This window comes from Mus caroli, chromosome 12, assembly GCF_900094665.2.
Source record: "Mus caroli chromosome 12, CAROLI_EIJ_v1.1, whole genome shotgun sequence".
NCBI lineage: Eukaryota > Metazoa > Chordata > Mammalia > Rodentia > Muridae > Mus > Mus caroli.
In genome coordinates this window covers 1,392,200-1,412,159 of record NC_034581.1, presented here as the reverse complement: position 1 = coordinate 1,412,159, position 19,960 = coordinate 1,392,200, and the positions used below count along the sequence as shown (strand labels likewise).

Sequence of the window (19,960 nt, the reverse complement as noted above, 5' to 3'; positions counted from 1 at the left end):
CCATGCCTGCCTGAATACTGCCATGCTCCCACCTTGATGATAATGGACTGAACCTCTGAACCTGTAAGCCAGCCCCAATTAAATGTTGTTTTTTTATAAGACTTGCCTTGGTCATAGTGTCTGTTCACAGCAGTAAAACACTAACTAATACATACATGTATGTAGCATTTGGTTGATTCTGGTAGCATCTTATTATAACATAATTTGTTATAATCAATATGCTCTTAAGGCTTACTGCTACATCTGTTTTAGTCCCATTAACTTCCTGCCCCATCTTAGAGTCGCTAACTGCACCATGCTTATGTTTTCCTAGTTTACCAGCAGAATTGGAGAGAAATACTAATAAGGGGCTGGAGATGGAGCTCAGGGATGAAGCACTTACTGAGAATGCACACGGCCTTGGCTCAATCCCCAGTGTTGCATAAGAAATAATTATAATTGAAATTTTGGAAAATGTAACAGATCATATAAGTCTGTTTTACATTTTTAAATAATTGCTAACATTTGCTTAATGTTTTCTATTAATTCAATACACTTCTATTAATCACCTAACATGTCTCATGTTCAATAAGAATCCAATATTCCAGTTCTGCACACAGAGCTTCATATACCTAGGTATCCTGTAATATACTCCTACAAAATCCTCACCAGGCAGATATCATTCTCATTGCACAATGAAGAAACAGAGAGCTTAAATGACTTGCCCAAATTCAGTATCATGGAACAATGAGGTGATTCCAAGCCTCTCTCCTTCTAAAACCTGTGAGCTTCTCTTTGCCTTTATGGATCTTTTCCTCTCCTAGAGGAATATAATAATGGTGAAAAGGTCATATGTTTATACAAGTAATGGGTGAACTTGATGTTGACACATTTTAGTGGAGAGGAAAAGTCTGCCCAGCTGCACAATCCCCAAGGCTGTATCTAATAAACTCAGAGTGCTGGCTGTTTACGGCCTCCTGGCCACCACTCTACAGGGAAGAGTGACTAACCAGCACCGCCGCCGTTACACGGTTCATGGGTGTCCTACAAACACCGCGCTCTATGTGTGAAGAGGATAATGTGCAACGCTGGGCAGTTTGCAGTCATGATGGGAACTATTAATTACTCCTTGGAGAACTGGCAAGCTACCTTTGAAGAAACCCTACTTGGTGGATAACAGGTAAAAGGCAAAGACGAACTTGGTTGAGTTGATTCTAAATGTAATCTGGAGACAACACCAAATATGAATTTGGGACTGGAATATATGATCCTAAAGAGAGACAAAAGTGGATCTGCCAGACCACCATTCAGAGGCTCTTCTATAAATGGGTCCTTAAGACCCAGGAAAAATTATAGCCATTTAAAATTAAAAGTGGCTCAGTAAAGGTTGAAGGTTTTGTTTGTTGAGAAGCACACAATTATAGAAAAATTATAGCCATTCAGTCCAAAGGCCACAATTTTCAAGATAGGCAAACTAAAAAAAGTTGTATAAGCCCACAAGCTCGTAAGCAAAAATGGACCTAGAAATCATACATCTCTAGTCCAGTTCTGCTCATAAAAGAGTTCCCCAATCTGGCCAATCACATCACTGTTTAACAACTCAGTAGATACCCAGGGTCATCACTTGAGACTGTGTCAGTAGCAAGTCATTATACGCATTAGCATATGCAAACTTCTCCAATAGTTTTCTCCCCTAAAATGTTTCCACACAGATTTCGTTTTCTTCCCCTAACCTCACCAGTGTGCCACTCCTGCTTAAACCCCCCCAGTACTTACAAGTCAGCCTCAAGTTCTTGGATGAAACTTGGATGAAAAGTACTTTCAGACATCCCTCCAGCCTCCTTTACCTATCACTTCTCCTTGATGGGTACGCACAGCAACCTTTCTTAAAACAGGGACATTTTTTTCTCTTCCTTATTGTTTTCACAAAGAAGTGTTGGCCCTGTTACAGTCATCATGAGACTTCCCATCCTTTAATTCCCAATTCAAATGACATCTTTTCTATAAAAGAAGCCTGTCCTCCCTGGCATTAGATACTGTCTCTCACGTATGCCTATAGCGGTGCTCAACCACAACAATCTTTACCATACTGCACTTCAATTTCACATTATCCTTGTTTGCCTAGGCCACATGCCCTGGCTACAGTCCATCTTCATGTAGCTTGGTATTCCTAGTTCTTAAACCAAATGTTTCATAGTAAGTACTTTTAAATATTTGATGAACAAGTTAATTTGGCAAATAAATAATATGGCTCACATAGAAACAAATGAACAGTAACAACAACAACAAAGAAACAAAGGGATGCAGAGGAGGCAATGTCAACTTGACATATCAGACTGCAGAGGGGGCTCAGACGGGGAAAGCATTTGCCATGGAAGCCGGAAGACATGTGTGTTCAATCCCCAGAATGCATCATGGGAGAGAATCAACTCTCAAAAAGCTGTCATCTGACTTCAATAAGTGTGCCCTGGGACACATGCACCCACATCATACATCCACACACATGCAAACATCATAATACACATGTGCATGCATGCATACACACTAATAATAAAGTCGAATTTTTAAAGATTGAATAGAGGAGATCTGTTGGGAAAGAAGAGCAGGGGCCTTAGGAATATGGATATCAACCATTCTGCCCCCTGCAACATGGCTCTTCTATAACTTTGTGGGGACTGTTTTTCTTTTAAGTATACTTTTAGAGATAAAAGTTTATATATTTCTTAATAAATTCTGAGACTTTTTAAATTTTGAGGGCAGAAAAAAACTTTGGATTTTTCCAGCTCTACTTTGAATCATAATAGTTAAATAGTTTAAATAAATTTGACTAAAGGACCGGTATTCAAAAGCATGACAGTACAGTTCCTGAAGGTACATATTTTGTTATTCCATTACCATTTAGCTTGTGCACATGTGTTTGTATGTGGACATGCATGCAGACACAATGCACACAAGTAGAGTCAGTTCTTTCTTCCACTATGTGGGTCCAGGGGAACAAACTTAGGCTGTCAGGCTTTGAAGTAGGTTCCTTCATCCACTAAGCCAATTTGCCAGCCAAGGTGTTTTTGGTTTTTGAGACAAGGTTTTGATATGTAACTCAGGTTGAATTGGAACTCATGACCCTTTAGAGCAGTGGTTCTCAGCCCTCCCTTTTTAAAACAGCTCCTCATGTTGTGGTGACCCCATGCTTCACAACTGTAAATTTGCTGCTAAAACATTCCATATTTTATCCACCCCTCCCACCCCTACCATGCACCCTCCTACTGCTCCACAGCCCATACCTCCTCCCCACCCCTTGTCTCCACCTGGATGTCCCCACTCCCCATGCCACCTGACCTCTAAACTCCCTGGGGCCTCTAGTCTCTGGAGGGTTAGGTGCATCATCTCTGAATGAACACAGACCTACAGTCTTCTGCTGTATGTGTGCTGGGGGCCTCATATCAGCTGGTGTATGCTGCCTGTTTCTCGGGGGCCCATATTAATTGAGACAGCTGGTCCTCCTACAGGATGGCCCTCCTCCACAGTTTCTTTCAGCCTTCCCTAATTCAACAACAGGGGTCTGCTGCTTCTGTCCATTGGTTGGGAACAACTATTTGCCTCTGACTCTTTCAGCTGCTTGTTGGGTCTTCCGGAATGCTGTCATGCTAGGTCCCTTTTTATTTTTTTATTTTTTTGGTTTTTCGAGACAGGGTTTCTCTGTATAGCCCTGGAACTCACTTTGTAGACCAGGCTGGCCTTGAACTCAGAAATCCGCCTGCCTCCCAAGTGCTGGGATTAAAGGCGTGCGCCATCACAGCCCAGCGCTAGGTCCCTTTTTGTGAGCTCTCCATAGCCTCAGTAATAGTGTCAGGCCTTGGGACCTTCCCTTGACATCTTTAAAAGACATATTGGTGAGAGTGACCAGGAAACAGAAGGAGCTCTCTTGGAGACGGGGTATAGTTACAATCCTGTCTGGGAAAGAATGTATTTGAAACAAAAGAATCCAGGCATGCTGGCACATGCCTTTAATACCAGTACTCAGAAGGCAGACATGATCACTGTGAATTAGGGGCCAGCCTGGTTTATATAGTAGTTTCAGGGCCAGCCAGGTCTACATAGTGAGACCCATAATGAGTTTCAAAAGCAAAGAGAAAAAGAGTACCAAGGAGAAGTCACCACTGTCAAATGATACGCAAATAAAGGCTACGCTATTAGTCTTAGCAGCCTGTCAAGTTCAGTTGCACTGCAAGCACAGCTCAAAAATCAACTGCTCTGGATTCTGCAGTAAGGGGATGTTTGTGACTCGTTAAAAAACAAAACAGCAATCAAAAGAAATATGTTGCTAAAGGAAGATGAAGTGGCGGGAGGAGAGGCAGGAGTCTTTAAGAAAGGGAAGTAGGAGTACTGTATTTACTTTCAGAAAGAGAAACAAAACTATTTTTTTAGAAAAAAATCTCCAAAGGGAGTGAAAAGAAACATTATCTATGAGAGTGGAATTAGATAGCTCTTGGGCATAAAGTTACACCATGGGACAGACGTTTCTGGCTCTGGGAATACATTTCAGATACGGCAACAGGGATAAATTCAGATATTCACAAGACTGGAAATTCACAAGCAGGATCAGAGAAAAGACAGACTTCTGCCATTCTTTTGTTCTTTCCCTCTCTTCAAAGGGAGGGCTGAAGACTAATTTCTTGGCCTCTCTAGGATCTAAGTGCAACCTTCTCTGAGACAGAAAAAGGGAAGGTCACACACAAATAAGTTACAAGAATCCAGCAAGTATATATGCATTCAAATCGACCTTGGCCCTGTACTCTCAGACATTTGTTAAATGAATAAACATGGGAAGATAATATAAAGGAAGGTAAGCAGTGCAGATGATTCCTGTGGTCTGGGAAAATAAATAACAACTTACTCTCACTTGATAGTAACTTGAGGAACCCAAAGACCGAGCGATACAAATGTAAATTAACACTGTGCTTTTTTAAAATTTAAAAGCCACACATCTCCTCACAAAAATGAAAGTCCATTATCAAGATAACAACCATTAATAGGTTTGACTATATTTTTCCAGGTATTTTCTTGTTTATATACTAGGAAACTAGTTTTACCAAAAAATATTTTTTTTAAATTTAAAAATAAAAAAGCAAGCAGGCAGGCAAGCAAGCTGAGCCTAGTGGCCCACAGTTATAATCCAAGCTACTGTGGAAGATGAAGCAGGACTATAAGAATCCAAAGGTTTCCTAGACTACACAGTGAGTTCAAGACTAGCCTGCGTAATTTGACTTGACTATGTCTCAAGTCCTTGAAAGGGTTGGGGAAGGCGTGCTTAAAGGATCAGACTGTCATACTTAATTGCTTACAGGACCAGACTGTCATACTTCATTGCTTACAGGGTCAGACTTGTCACACTTCATTCCTTTGCCTTTTTTCATGCTATTAACTTTTTACCATCTCAAATAACACTGTAACAGACATCTTTTTCTAAAATGTTTTTTAACTTTTATTTTTAATTACGTGTATGTGTCTGTGCCTATATGTGGGTATGTGCACACGATGTAAATGCCCTCAGAGGACAGAGGCATCAGATCCCCCAAAGCTGGAGTTACAAGTGACTGTGAGCTGCCTGAGAAACCGGTGCTGAGAAACAAACTAGGACCTCTGGAAGAGCAGTATGCACTCTCAACTGCTGAGGCACCTCTCCAGCCCAACAATAAACATTCTGAATATATGTATTCAATATAAATGTGTACACTTATATGTTTTTCCAAAGATAAATAGTACACATAGTGGTTTAGTGTGTATGAACATTGCAGTTTTAATAGATAGGGTATTTAATAGGGTATTACCAAATACCCTAAATTGGACTTCATCTATAAAGTCTCTCACTATAGCCTGATGGCATAATTCCAATAAGAGGGGCCTAAACACAAATCCCTAACTCTGGTTTAATTCGGAAAGACATTTGGAATCTCTAAACTCTTGTCTCTTACCTTTCTCACCTAACAAAGTGTAATGACAAGAGCATGTGCAGGACTGAGGGGATAGTCTGGGTAAAATGCTTGCAGCACAAGCATGAGGACATGAGTTTAAACATCCAGTACCCACGCACTCACCAGGCATGGCAGTGTAGCCTGGTGCGTACGTGCTGCAGAGCTGGAGATAAGGAAATGACACCATCCAGGTTCAATGGAAGACACTGTCTCAAAAACTAAGGTGGAGCATATACTCTTTGCTAGACCAAGGGCCTCTCATCCCATTGATGGCCGACTAGGCCATCCTCTGCTACGTCTACAGCTAGAGACACGAGCTCTGGGGGTACTGGTTAGTTCATATTGTTGTTCCACCTATAGGGTTGCAGACCCCTTCAGCTCCTTGGGTGCTTTCTCTAGCTTCTCCATTGGAGCCCTGTGTTCCATCCAATAGATGACTGTGAGCATCCGCTTCTGTATTTGTCAGGCACTGGCATAGCCTCACAAGAGACAGCTATATCAGGGCCCTGTCAGCAAAATCTTGCTGGCATATGCAATAATGCCTGGGTTTGGTGGTTGTTTATGGGATGGATCCCTGGGTGCCCCAGTACAGGGGAATGCCAGGGCCAGGAAGCAGGAGTGAGTGGGTTGGGGAGCAGGGCAGAAGAAGGGTATAGGGGACTTTCAGGATAGCATTTGAAATGTAAATGAAGAAAATATCTAATAAAAAAAATGACCTTACCAAAAACAAAAACAAAACAAAAAAAACTGTGAAATCATATCAGCCATCCCAACACAGAGTAACCTGTGTTCCAAAGGCTTGTTAAAAAAAAAAAAAAGTAAAACAAAACGAAAAAACAACTAAGGTGGAACACAGAAAGATATTGCTGTGTGTGACACACGTAAAGTGTACCTAATCTAAGGCATGAAAATTTATTAAGCAGACAATGGGCTGACCTGAAGACCTTTGTCATGGTTTATTTTACTGTGGTTATGATAAAATACCCTGACAAAGGCAACTTAAGAAAGGGTTTCCTTTGGTTCATGATCTTCCTCCTGAGAGATAGGCCTGCTCCAATGTGCCCTAAACTGTTAATCTTTCATATACTCATCTTGTATTATTCTATGGAAATTTTTAAAAATGTCTTTTCTTTTTGCTATTCTTTTCATAAAAGAGACATCAGAAACTGGTGTTAATATTTTTTAAAATATTTATTATATATATATGAGTATACTGTCGCTGCCTTCAGACACACCAGAAGAGGTCATTGGATCCCATTACGGATGGTTGTGAGCCACCATGTGGTTGCTGGAATTGAACTCAGACCCTCTGGAAGAGCAGAACAGTCCTCTTAACCACTGAGCCATCTCTCCAGCCAGCTGTTAATATTTTAACTAATCTCTACAATGATAACTTCAGTATATAATTAGTATAAAATATATAAGACCTTTTATATTTTTTGATCATCTTCACATTCTAGTATGTATTATTTTATAATTATATTAGTCCAGGGGTAGTGGGAAAGCAGCCAACTCAAGACAATGCCAATGGTGCAGTGTCTATCCACATGTGGGCATGTATAGTAGGAATTCTTCAATGATGGCTAACATTGTACAAATGAGATTCTTTTAAAAAATTAGTCTTCAGTAAGACATACATAATTTTAGTTTATAAACTCTAAGTTTCAATACACCTTGGTAAACTAGATTCTTTTGTTGTTGTTGTTTTTTTGGTTTTGGTTTTTTGGGTTTTTTTTGTTTTTTTTTTTTTGGTTTTTCCAGACAGGGTTTCTCTGTGTAGCCTTGGCTGTCCTGGAACTCACTCTGTAGACCAGGCTGGCCTGGAACTCAGAAATCCACCTGCCTCTGCCTCCCAAGTGCTGGGATTAAAGGCGTGCACCACCACGCCCGGCGGTAAATTAGATTCTTAATAAGTAGTAATACACAAATATCAAAGCTATTTGGGAGGGGATGGAAGAAGAGCCGCCCTGAGAACTATTCAAGATGAACGGCATATTTGGTTGATTATCCATCAGGAAAAGGCTCATGACTTGGTATCTTGGACCATAAAGGAGACCAATAAATAACCCAATAATTTTCAGTAATTATTTTCATTATGATTTTGTGTAGTGGATCACGAACAGTACAAAATATACTCTCCTGAAGTAGAACCTTCATACACCGCTTGTGGGAGAACATCTCCACTGCTTTAGAAAACAATGTGGAAGCTCCTTAAAAGGTTAAACATAGGCTATCATAGAAATCAGCAATTCAACTCTAAGGATGAGCTTAAAAGAAACAAACATGTCCACACAAAAACCTGTACAACTTCTTATAGTACATCTATTCACAGTAGCTAAAAAGGTACAAACAACCCAAATGTCTATCAAAGAATGGATAAACAAATGTATCTACACATATAACAAAAGACTATTTGGGCATTAAAAGGAACAAAATAAGGTCCTTTTCCTTATTTCTTTCCCAGCAAGTTATATAAGTTGTCAGCTTGACAGAGTCTAGAATCATCTGAGACACCAGCCTCTGAGCATGCCTGTGGAGGATTATCTTGCAGATTAAGGCTTACTGAAAATATAATGCTATGTGTGTCTTTCATCCAGGAACTCACTAACCAAAGGTGGGGTAGAAACCCCAGCCCAGGATTTTAAATACTTTAATACTATATGTGGTGCCTTAACATTGGGCAAAATCTCACTTTTGGAAGCAGGTGAAGGAACACAGGCAATAGAAAAGCAGAAGAGGGAACTAACTGGGGGAGGAAAGAGAATCAGCTAGAGGGAGGGAGGAATACAGAAGAGGATAGTGGGAGGAAACAAAGACAAACTATATAATAACAAATATGAAGATCTTATGATGAATTTATTACTTTGTACTTCAACTAAAAATTAATTTTAGAAATATGATGAAGGTGCCAAACCCTATAGTACATGTTTTTACATGTTACCATGGTTACCTTGTTATCAGTGATGCCACCATTTCAAGATACTAGAGTCTCAGGTTCACATAAACTCACCATCCTTGAGGCTAGCCCAAGATAAATCAACTTTTAGGACTTGTTTTGATTACATTTTAGAGAGTTCACTAAACAGTTTCAAAAGCCACTTATAAATGTTAAAAACAAAATTTTAAATTAAATTATAATTATTTCATGAAAGAGAATATGCAATTGATCCAGTCTGCTCCCTCATTCTAAGCAGTTCAGAGCAATGGACCCTCACTAAGATAAGGCTGATATTAACTATAATTACCTCTTCGTCTTTATAGCCCTAAGCATAAATATTATATAAAATATCTTACCTTTTAGCCAGGTGATGGTGGTGAATGGTTTTAATCCCAGCACTAGGGAGGCAGAGGCAGATGGATCTCTGTGAGTTCAAGGCCAGCCTAATCTACAGAGTTCCAGCAGAGACAAGGCTATACACACAGTTCTAGAAGCCCTGTCTTGAAAAACCAAAAATCTACCTTCTGGGGGATGGGAAGGGGATAGAGGTTTTCTTATTTAGCCTTGACTATCTGTCTGTCCTGGAACTTGCTGTGTAGACCAGACTGGCCTCGAACCTATAAAAATCTGGCTGCCTCTGCTTTCCAAGTGCTGGGATTAAACTTGTGTACCACCATACCCAGCAAATCTCTCCTTTTTAAAGAAAAGAAAATGCAGGCTTAATGAGACTGTTGCACTTAGAAAGCTAACCACTTAAATCCTAAAATACAAAATCTGTGTTCTCAATTTCAACTGCTGGGCACAGACACTAACACACACATTCAGGCATGCACACATACTCATGGAATGAACTCTAAAAATGACTGTCACTAGGAGATTGACTTGGAATATACTTTTATCTTACTAAGTTTCTGTATTTGGCATGTACTACTTTCATAAAGAAAAAGATATTGTCCAGGTGTTGTGGTGCAGGCCTGGAATGCAAGCATTTGAAAGGCAATTCAAGGTTAGCCTGGTCTATACGGCAAGTTCTTGGTCTGTCTCAAAAAAACAAAAATGAAAACAGCAGCAACAACAACAAAATTAAGCTACCTACTGAGAAGTAAAGTTAAATTTAAGAAGTTTAAAAACTTTGAAAAGTTTTTCTATCAAATGATATAAGCTCTATTGTTAATTAAAGATAGTACTTACCACCCTCTTTCGAGACCAGCCATTGGCATATCTCAAAATTAAACTAGTAAGTTAAGAGTAGAATGTTTCTTACTCCAGTTAGCAAAAGAGAAATCAAAGCATAACCAAGGCCGGTGAGAAGGAGCTGAGGTCTATGCAAAAGCACTGACCTAGGAAACTGGAGGAGAGGCTCCAAAGACAAGAGTGCAGGGATCTTCCCTGGGACTTTTGACAAAGGCTTTGAGTTCACCAAACTTCCCTTCAAGTCTTAGCAAGCAAGATGTCAGGACTCTCCAAGTTCTTCACTATGTTAGTAAAAGGTCTAAGTCAGAAGATAAATAGACCCATGTTCTCGAAGAATCAATATTCTGAACACTATAAGAAAGTGTACTGGAGTACAGTGGTTCAGTTGGCTGGAGCAGTGTGTGCTTGCGATCCCAGCTACTAGGAATGTGTCAAGAGGGGTGGGGCTGGGGGGAACTTGTAGCCAGGAGTTTGAAAAACACCTGAGCAACACAGTAAGACCCTTTCTAAAAGCAAACAGAACAAAAGAAAAACAAATAACAACAATCCCTACAAAACCAAAAAAAAAAAAAACAAAAACAAACCAAACCCTACACCCATACCCACAAACACATATTAGGGCAAACAGGGCCTTACTCCTTATCTCTCCCAGAAGCAAGGTTTGTAATCAGCAAAACCAGTCTCTGGCCTTCTGCTGTTTTCCCCACTAGCTGTCAGACCCGCTTCGGTGTTCCTTTCCCAGGCCAGGTCTCAGCTTGCTGGACTTGGAAGGAAGTCTTACCTAGGAGGTGCTCTGCTATTAACTCCTTTCATATCGACTTGGTTTTTTAAGGCAGGATTTCAGTGTGTGGCCCTGCTGGCCTTGAACTTGTAGAGATCCACCTGCCTCCCAAGTGCTGGGCTTCTTTTGTGTTTGACTGGGGGATAGGGGAGGCACGCACATGTGTGTTTATGTGCGCACAAGTACTTAGCTTTTATATGGGCCCTGGGGATTCAAGCTTGTGCAGCAAGCCCTTCATCAACCAGGCCATCTCCTGGCCTTTCACGTCTTGACACCACCCAGAGTCACCGTGAGCACTTTTAATTCAAGTCAGTGTTTTTGCCCAGTCATTAAATGTGTAAGAAAAGGGAATGGAGCAGAAAATGCAGCAAAACTTAGACTTCCATGTAAGCGCTGTGCTGTGAGAGCCAGATGAGTGGCTCACTTTGCCTTGAGCAACTACAACATTATTAGATGAGTAATCTCAGAGGAAATGACTTCTAAATTGAGTAACGAGTACTAAACAATAGGTTTCAGACAGCAGGTTACTGGGGACTGAGAACAGAAATAGGCAAAAGCACAGAGGAAAAATCTAGACTTTAAAAGATGATATCAAGGCACACGCATTTAAGCCTAGCACTTGGAAGGCAGGTGGATCTCTGCAAGTTCAAGGCCAGCAGGGCTACACATGAGACCCTGCCTCAAAAAAAAAAAAAAAAAAAAAAAAAAAAGATAATGTCTGTCAAAGGAGCTAATAACAGCACTACCTCTTACAGGATGCTGCAAAAATTAAATGAGTTATTAAATGAATGACATTTAGCATATACAACATATATGTACTTGAGAAACGCTATATAGACATTAACTACCATCATTATTATTTTTCTTAAATCCATAAAACAAACCTAAAAACAAACTTAGAAAGATGTATAATTACACGGAAGATATACTATGCTTAACATACAAAGAATTCTTAAGAACAATCGAAAGGGCTGGTAATGTGGTTGAGTTGGTAGAATGACTGCACCACGCACAAAGCTTCAGGCTTGTTCCCTAACCCCATCACCCCCTAGAGCAGGGGCAGCTGCATCTGCCTGCAGTCCCAGTGTTCAGGAGGTGGAGGCACTGAGAGCAGAAGTCTCCTTCACCTCTTTTATCTTTGGCTACATAGTACATTTGAGGCCAGTCGGGCTATGTCAAACTCTGTCAACAGACTGGGGGGGGGGGGGGAGGAGGGAGGGAAGAGAAGACAGGAAAGAAAGGAACAAAAGAACAAAAGAACTGCAAAACAAAACAAAGTGAATGTGCCAATAAAATAGGAAAGAAGCAGAAATTAACATTTTTCAAGAAAAATGGAAAAAGAATGATCTGATACCAACACTTAGAAGTAGAAAAGTAGTTTTAATAAGTTAGCATATTTTTAAAAGGCAGTGCTTTCAAGGATGTTAGGAAATCAGACAGGTTTCATTCACACATAGACACTAATGAACTTTGCTATAAGGTAATCTGATACTATGTTTACATGGGCATTAAGCAGGGCGGATCCATATGCTCGGCTCCTCTCTCTGCACATGCTCCTTTCTCCCTTTCTCTCTCCCTCCCCGACCCCACTTTCCCCAGGTGACTTCTCTGGCCTTGGTCCTTGGGTCCAGTGAACTTGCCCACCAGAGAGCAGCTTCCCAATAAGCCTGCCTTTAATATAACCTAAAAAAAAGTGTCCATCCCTTTTGATCCAGTGTCTACCACTTGAAATCTATCCTGGGGAAACGCTCATCATCATGAACACAAACACAGGTACAGGGATGCGAGCTACAGCATGACATCAAAGAAAGGTTACAGACTACCTTAATCACCAAGATAATGATTATAAGCAGATGATCAAAGTCAAATTTATACCCTAGGTCTCTCACTTACTGATTGGGTGATGCTGAGGAAATTGTTATACTTACTCAAATTCCTCAACTATATTCTGATAAAGAGGCTAAAGACTAAATGAATTTATGTAAAGTATCTGCAAAATAACTAAGATAAAACTACTGCTCTATAGATGTTAGACATTATTACTAATATCCAGTAGTAAGGGCATATTATTCACCAATAAAAGTGTACTGAGAATAAGTACATAGTAAAAATAAAGTCAGGTTTTGATAAATATTAGTAAGCTAAGAAGAAAAAAAAATCACCGAACAGGAACTGGGCATGTAGTTCAATGGAAAAGCTGGAAAAGCACTTGCCAAACATGCTTGGGGTAGCACAGCAACAACAACAAAAATTAACTTATAACAATATAGCAGGTGCAAGGTGCATTATCTGTAGAGACAATGTTTTAGGAGGAGCTCTATCAAAACATAAGCAACGGCTATATCAAAAAAAGTATCACATTCTCTGTATTTCCGTATAGTGTCCCAACGTTCTACACAGAACATTTATTATTCATTATAATAAATAGTACACATAAAAAGTCAATAAAATCTTAAACCAAACAATATAGTACTTTTAGGGAAAATCAAATTAAGTGCCCATTCTAAACAATTTGGCAAATTTCTGCTTTAAGCATAAACTGTGTTAGGGAAGGTTTTTAAATAATTTCAATAGTAAGAAATATCAAGAGGTCTGCTAGGTACCAAACAAATATGCAATAATAGTAACAATAAAAATAAAACCATCTTAAATATGGTACCCTAAACTATGAATAACTTACTTATATTAAGGCTACTATGTATTTACTTGTAAATGTACACTATGGAGTTTTTTGGGGGAAAGGGTGTTGGAGTTTCTTGATCATTTTGAAGATGACAAATTTACTTCTTCCAATTACTCCACACACACACACACCCATATTTTCTGTCTTAATTTTCTCCATAGTACTTGGTAATTTCTAAGTTCAAGATATTTTATTGTCTTTATTCTCTTTTCCTGAATTTAAGTGCCCCTATGGCAAGACAGGGTTGTGTATTTTATTCACAGGTTATATAAGTAATATATTAGACATTTCTTGCAAGAAATCATGCAATATTTATGAAATGAAATGAAAGAATGAACTCTATGCTATGAATTATGAGTAACTTCTTTTGTCCTTAATTTTCAAAGACAGAAGACAGAATAAAGAAAAGAACGCTGATGTGGAATGTGAAGAAGACAAAAATAAAGAACAGCTGCAGTAATGAAGAGACGATCTGAGAGTGATGCAAGAGTGAGCTGCACTATCAGGTCCTCAGCTAAATGAACTCCAAAGATCAGGTTCAGGGGAGTACTACCAGAAAAGACTTACAGCTGCCCAAATCTAATCCAAAGGTTCTTAACACCTCAACCATCCCACACTACTCAGTTCTGTGAACCTGTGCAACACTGCAGGAATCAGTATGTTGAAAGGCGTTAGTGAGTCTTAGGTCAGAATCACTGGGATGAAGGGGGAGGGGGAGGAAAGCTCAATACAGGTAGGCTCCTCAGCAATGGAAAACCTAAAGGGGAGAAATTTTCCCTTCTACCACTTGGATGTTCAGATGCTAATAAAAATGGTTTAAAGAAATAATACTTCTTTGTATTCCTAAGTGGTCCACACCATTCTTGGCAAATATGATTAATACTGACGGTTAACTTGACAAAATCTACAACAACCTAGGAGGAAAGCCTTTGGACATGCCTATGCAGGATTGTCTAGATTAGATTAACTGAAGTGGGAAGACTCACCTTGAATGTGGACTGCTATTTCACCGACTTCACACAAAGGCGACAGCTAGGAGACGGTATCCATCTCTGCTTCCTGACTGCAGATGCGCTGTGACTGACTACCTGTCTCACTCTCTTGCTGTGATGGACTGTACCCTCAAACTGTGTGTCAAAATGTTCCTCAAGTTGCTTCTTGTCAAATATTTTGTCATAGAAACAAGAAAAGTAACTAACAGGAAATTGTCACTAATCTTTGAGGTAATTGCCTATAATCCCTAAGGATTATTTCATGAATACTAAAAAGCAATGCCCCAAATGTTAAATTACGAAATGTATTTACTTGTCCTACCTGGTTCTTATATTAAAGCAGTCATTTTACAAATGCACAAAAACATATTAGGTGGAAGACTAAGAAAGGAGGACAGAGAACACAGAAAGAAAACGGCAAAGCCAAGGCTGCTCCCGTCCTAATGACCAGTACAAAGCCTTGGCTATCTAGATCTCTCGGGTCTGTTCTCTCTCAACACTAGCCTCTTCCAACTTAAGTCCACTGCGAGCTGCAAAGAATTGAACTATCTGAATCCAAAGGCACTGAAGTAATGATCTAAAGGAGTAGAAATGAAGGGAACTACAGACGAAGACTCTTGTAATCCATTTTTTAGCCTTCTCATATGGCTTATTTTGATGTTGATTAAAAACTGAACACCAAAAGAAAAAGCTATTTTCTACAGTAATTAGAATAAATCACAAACCTAAGAGAGACAGCACCACAGAGAGGACGACAGACTAATTAGCTTGAGATTTCTCATTGAAGGAAGCAGGCTGGGATGATAGCAGGTAACATTCACTGGGCACTTATGCTAGGCCCAGCCACTAAGCACTTTATATTACATACAACACTATGAAATGGCGACTATCATTATCCCTGTTTTAAAGATGAAGAAGAAACAGAAATTGGAGAATTAAAGAAACTTGCCATAATCACAGTTGAATAGCTGTACAGTATATAACAGTTATTCAGTGTCTTGATATGGCTGTACAATATATAACAACATTATTTAGTGTCTTCATATGGCTGTGAAACTGCCCTTTAATTGAACCTCTCAAAACACTGCAAATGAAATACGTTGCACTCTTAGAGTTATGAAAATACATTATTTCTCGGTCTATTCACTGTTATTTCTGTTCAGTTTCCTCCCCCATTTCCTCTGTGCCTCATATCCTTTAAGCCCCATTCAGTTCCTCTTTCTCAAGAGTACCTACATGCACGCTTTACCCCGGAGGGTCTGTCAATGTGCAACCACTGTAAAAGAGCCAAGTATAAATACATTTTAGATGTATGCTCAGCTTTAGATCTATGCAATTGCAGAAAGAGCTTAGGTGCTGACGTCAAAAGAATTCTAAACTGAAACAAGACACTTGTTCTTACTAGCTCCGAGACCTAGAGCAGTCAGCTAACAGTCAACACTGTACTTATCTATCTGATGGGAGGACATTACTTACAGGGCCTTCATGTACTTTAAATAAGTATATAAAACACTATGCTCAGTGTCTTATATACTATTTAAATATAATGTTAGTAAGTGCTCTATAAATGACCACCATGGGAGATACACTGTGATACTTAAGGAAGTTTAGTGGGTGATGCACAATACATATTTTTTTATCAGAAGGATGGAACTCTGTGAAACTCTATATTGAAGATGAATCAAAACTAAATATCTTGAGATTTCATGCCCCTGGTGGCAGACAGCATGCTGAGAATATGTATAATGGTCGTTTTACTCCTTAATACACACACACACCTCTAAAAATTCTAAGATTATATAAGAAAATGTCCACTTTGTATAGGATAAAATGACCAAAATAAAGAAATTCTTGAAAATGTCTCTAAGTTTGGGCAAAGGGTGTGTGTTACTCTGTTTTTGTAAAAATGCATTTTTAAAGTACAAATCCAATCCCCTGAACGTACATATCTCTTCACACTCAGGAAATATCAGGATGAGCCTCTAGATATGTTGAACATTTTTTTAACTTCGTTAAGTGGTTATCAGTATTACTTGGAAAGGCAGCGGCACACCAGTCATAGGAATAACCACCAATGTAAAGGCAAGCACATAAATACAAGCACATAAATGAACTTTGCAGGCCTCCCATCAACTTGTATAAATGTTGTAGGCGATGTTTCTAGATTGCGTTTAGGTTTTAGCACTGGCTGACAATACAACAAACCTTCAAAGGGAAGTTAGCAATTTCTCAAAAGCTTAAGCACCTAGTTTGGCCTCCAGTCTGTACTACCTAAACTAAGCTAACAACACAAGATTCCAAGTGACACCTTGCGTCCCCTGAGTAAGTAGGAAACGCCGTGAAACAGACAAGAAGCACGGAGTAAAGCAGTAATTTCTGTGTCAACTTGAATTCCTATTGTAAAGTAGCTTGGTCTATCCAAAATGTTCCTATTCGTTATGAATCCAAGTTTCAAATGAGTGTATTTGCCACGGACAATCACTGAATAACACAGAGCATGACCAATACATGCAAACAGTGTCTTTCAGCAGAATGAAACTTGCAGCCTCAGTTTACCTACTCACTATGCACTTGCAGGTGCTTCTTGTCCCTTAAATAAGCAATGAACTTTGGCTACAGAGACTCCTTGCTGTGCTTCCTATATATACCCTAGAAGTGCATAATGCAGAAGTCAGAGCTTTAACAGTTCTCAACTTTAGCTGTTATAACGCGAGCAGTGGACGCCAAGCATCCGCCCACTGTCCTCTCGTGACTCCGGCTACTTTGACGCACCGGGATGCGGCTCACCTGACACTCTGCAGCAACCCTGACCAAGGAGGAAAAAGAAAAGAAAGGAAGAAAGAGAGAAAAGAAAAATCAACTAAGCCAAAATAAAATAGGTCCCCAAGGCAACGCGCACCCAGCCCAGATGCCCCTAAGGAAAGCCCGGAACCCGGTCGCCACCAGCGATAGGCGGAGGCCGCCACCTGCCAAGCGAGGCCGCGGCTAGGGGCCCGGGCTTCCCGGCCTCTGAGAGGAGCCGCCCGCCGGCCCCGCGGCGGAGGCAGGAACCCCGGGGCCGGAGGTTTCCGCCCGGCGCGGCCGTCCTCGGCCGGGGCCTAGGGCGGGGGCCGCACGCGCTTCCGAGGACTGAACCCGGCGGTGCGCGGCGCGCAGCCCCCTCTGCCCGGCCCGTGGAACCCCGGGGGCGGCGGCGGCCGCACCTGCCCCGCGCCCCTCGGCCGCGCCGACGGGCGGCTTCACCCACCTGGCGCCTCGCGCACGTCCCGGCGCGACCCCGCGCGCTCCTCGACACCGGCGCGCGGGCGCGGGCGCGGCCAGGCTCCGGGAAGACCCTGCCGTGCCGCGGCCGCCGCCGCCGGGTCAGTCGTCAGGCCGGCCGCAGCGAACCTGTTGCGCAGCCTGTCACGGCTGCTGGGCTCTCCGCCGGCGCCGCCTCAGCCCCACAACAACATGGCGGCCGCGGCCTCCGCAGGAAGCCGGGGGGCGGGGAGGCGAGCGACGGGCGGGCAGTGACGGCCCGCCCGCCTAGCCGCGGGACACCTACTCCTCACCGTGGCGAGCGTGACACAGCGTGGCGCTCCTCCTCGCCCCCGGAACCGTGGAAGGCGTGGGCCGAAGTGCTTCTCCTCCCGCCAGGTCCGGAAGCTCCGCGGCTGACAGCCCTTCCAGGAGCTGCCAAGACCCCCCACCTGGCTCCTCCTCTTCGAGGTGACTTGCGGGAGACTGGGTGGGACATTTCCTGCCACACTGGACCCTAAGGTTTTGGAAAGGGCCAAGAGATGTCCAGGACATCCCTGTTGGACCACACATGGAGCTTGCTGTCTCTCACTCTGGAACCTTCTTATTCACTGAAGGTCTCTTCGTTAACATGTGAGCAAGCCTTTCCTGAGAATGGGGAAGTTAGAGGTGCAAAGGAGTTCCCTCCACCTTTGCTGCAGATCCTTCTCAAGGACCCCCCTTAAAGAATGTTACCACACCCAAGAGTTAGCTGTCCATTCACCATCACACGCACACACACAGAGAGAGAGAGAGAGAGAGAGAGAGAGAGAGAGAGAGAGAGAGAGAAAGAGAGAGCCTGAGAAAAAGCATCCCTCTGTTCACACACAAGAGCAAACTCATGACAGACAGGAAGTTCGTCCTGGACTTTTACTTTTCTACTTGCAAAAGCTAAACATCCTTACCCATCTAATAGGAGAAACTCATACTTAGAACTTATTTCTATTCTGTGGTCTCCTCACTCAAATCACCATTCTTTATCTGCTGTTTGACAGAGGCAACAGCACCCCCTGGACAAAAAAAAAAAAAAAAAAAAAAAAAAAAGCTTTCTTAAGGTTGGGATGAGGAAATGATGGTCCCCAATGGGCAAAATGGGAGTCTAAGATTCAATGGAAGGAACTGTACTGAGATGCAAAACTCATAACCTAAACTGGTGCATGCCTGTAATCCCTGCACACAAGAGAAAGAGTCAAATCAGTCTGACTGGTGAGAAGGATTGTGAATTTGAGGTCAGTCTAGGCTATATAAAAATTGTTTTTTTTAAAATCCCATAAATAAATGGATGTTTTCAAACATTAGTATCCCTATGATTTCAATTGAAATGTGAGAGATATGTGTAGATCAGATGACCTCAGGCTTCACTGACCCCTGTTGGGGCTGATGCAGATAGAAAGTCTGACTTGAAAGAGATTGCTGAGATGCTCAGGCCCAACTGAACTGGACAACCAACTCTTAGGAGGAATTTAGCAAACATTGATGGTGATAAACAGGCTTTTCTTGCTCTCGCAGTGTTTTCTTAACTCTTCGATTAGCCCTTGCTTGCATGTTGGTGTTCTGGACCTGGTAACATTCCCCTTGTCTTCTTTCTGTTGAAGTTGCTAGATCCTTGAGAGGAGGGAGTTGGGGTGCAGGTGCATCTAAAGGCCTCCCTTGAAGAAACTACAAAGCTATCAGAAATTGGAGTTCTGTATGTCTGCCTGCAGTATCCCAAACACTAAGTCAACAACTTGGGATTTTTTTTTGTTTGGTTTTGGGTTTTTTTTGGGGGGGGGGGAGGATGGTTTCTGTATAGCCTTGGCTGTCTTAGAACTCTCTTTGTAGACCAGACTGGCCTCAAAGTCACAGAGATCTGCCTGCCTTTGTCTCCCAAGTGCTGATAATTCAGGTTTCTATTCAGAACTTTAGATCAATCTATCCTGTCACAATGTAGAGTATGAGGACCTCCTCTAGCCTAGCTTCCCTTGTACATGCATATGTGACTCTGGAATAAATCTGGACTTAGTGGATATAAGTAATGAGGGAAGAAAAGAAATGAAGGATTCTCAGATCCTGGGCAGGCCTTGCTAACAGTAGTTCTTTCTGTTCAGCAAGCTAAATGGAATTTTGGAGGCTGGCAAACACAGAAGCAACCCAAGAAATGTT

The 19,960-nt window shown here is 41.5% G+C and overlaps 1 protein-coding gene across 1 annotated transcript in view; it reads right to left on the bottom strand.

The window, feature by feature from the left end:
- Positions 1–18,067, bottom strand: part of Itsn2 (intersectin 2) — a 119,908-nt gene extending 101,841 nt beyond the window's left edge. The window contains exon 1 of the mRNA XM_029484793.1: positions 17,787–18,067. The gene's annotated coding sequence lies outside the window, so the exon portion shown is untranslated. The remainder of the gene's footprint in view (positions 1–17,786) is intronic.
- Between the last annotated feature and the right edge of the window lie 1,893 nt (positions 18,068–19,960).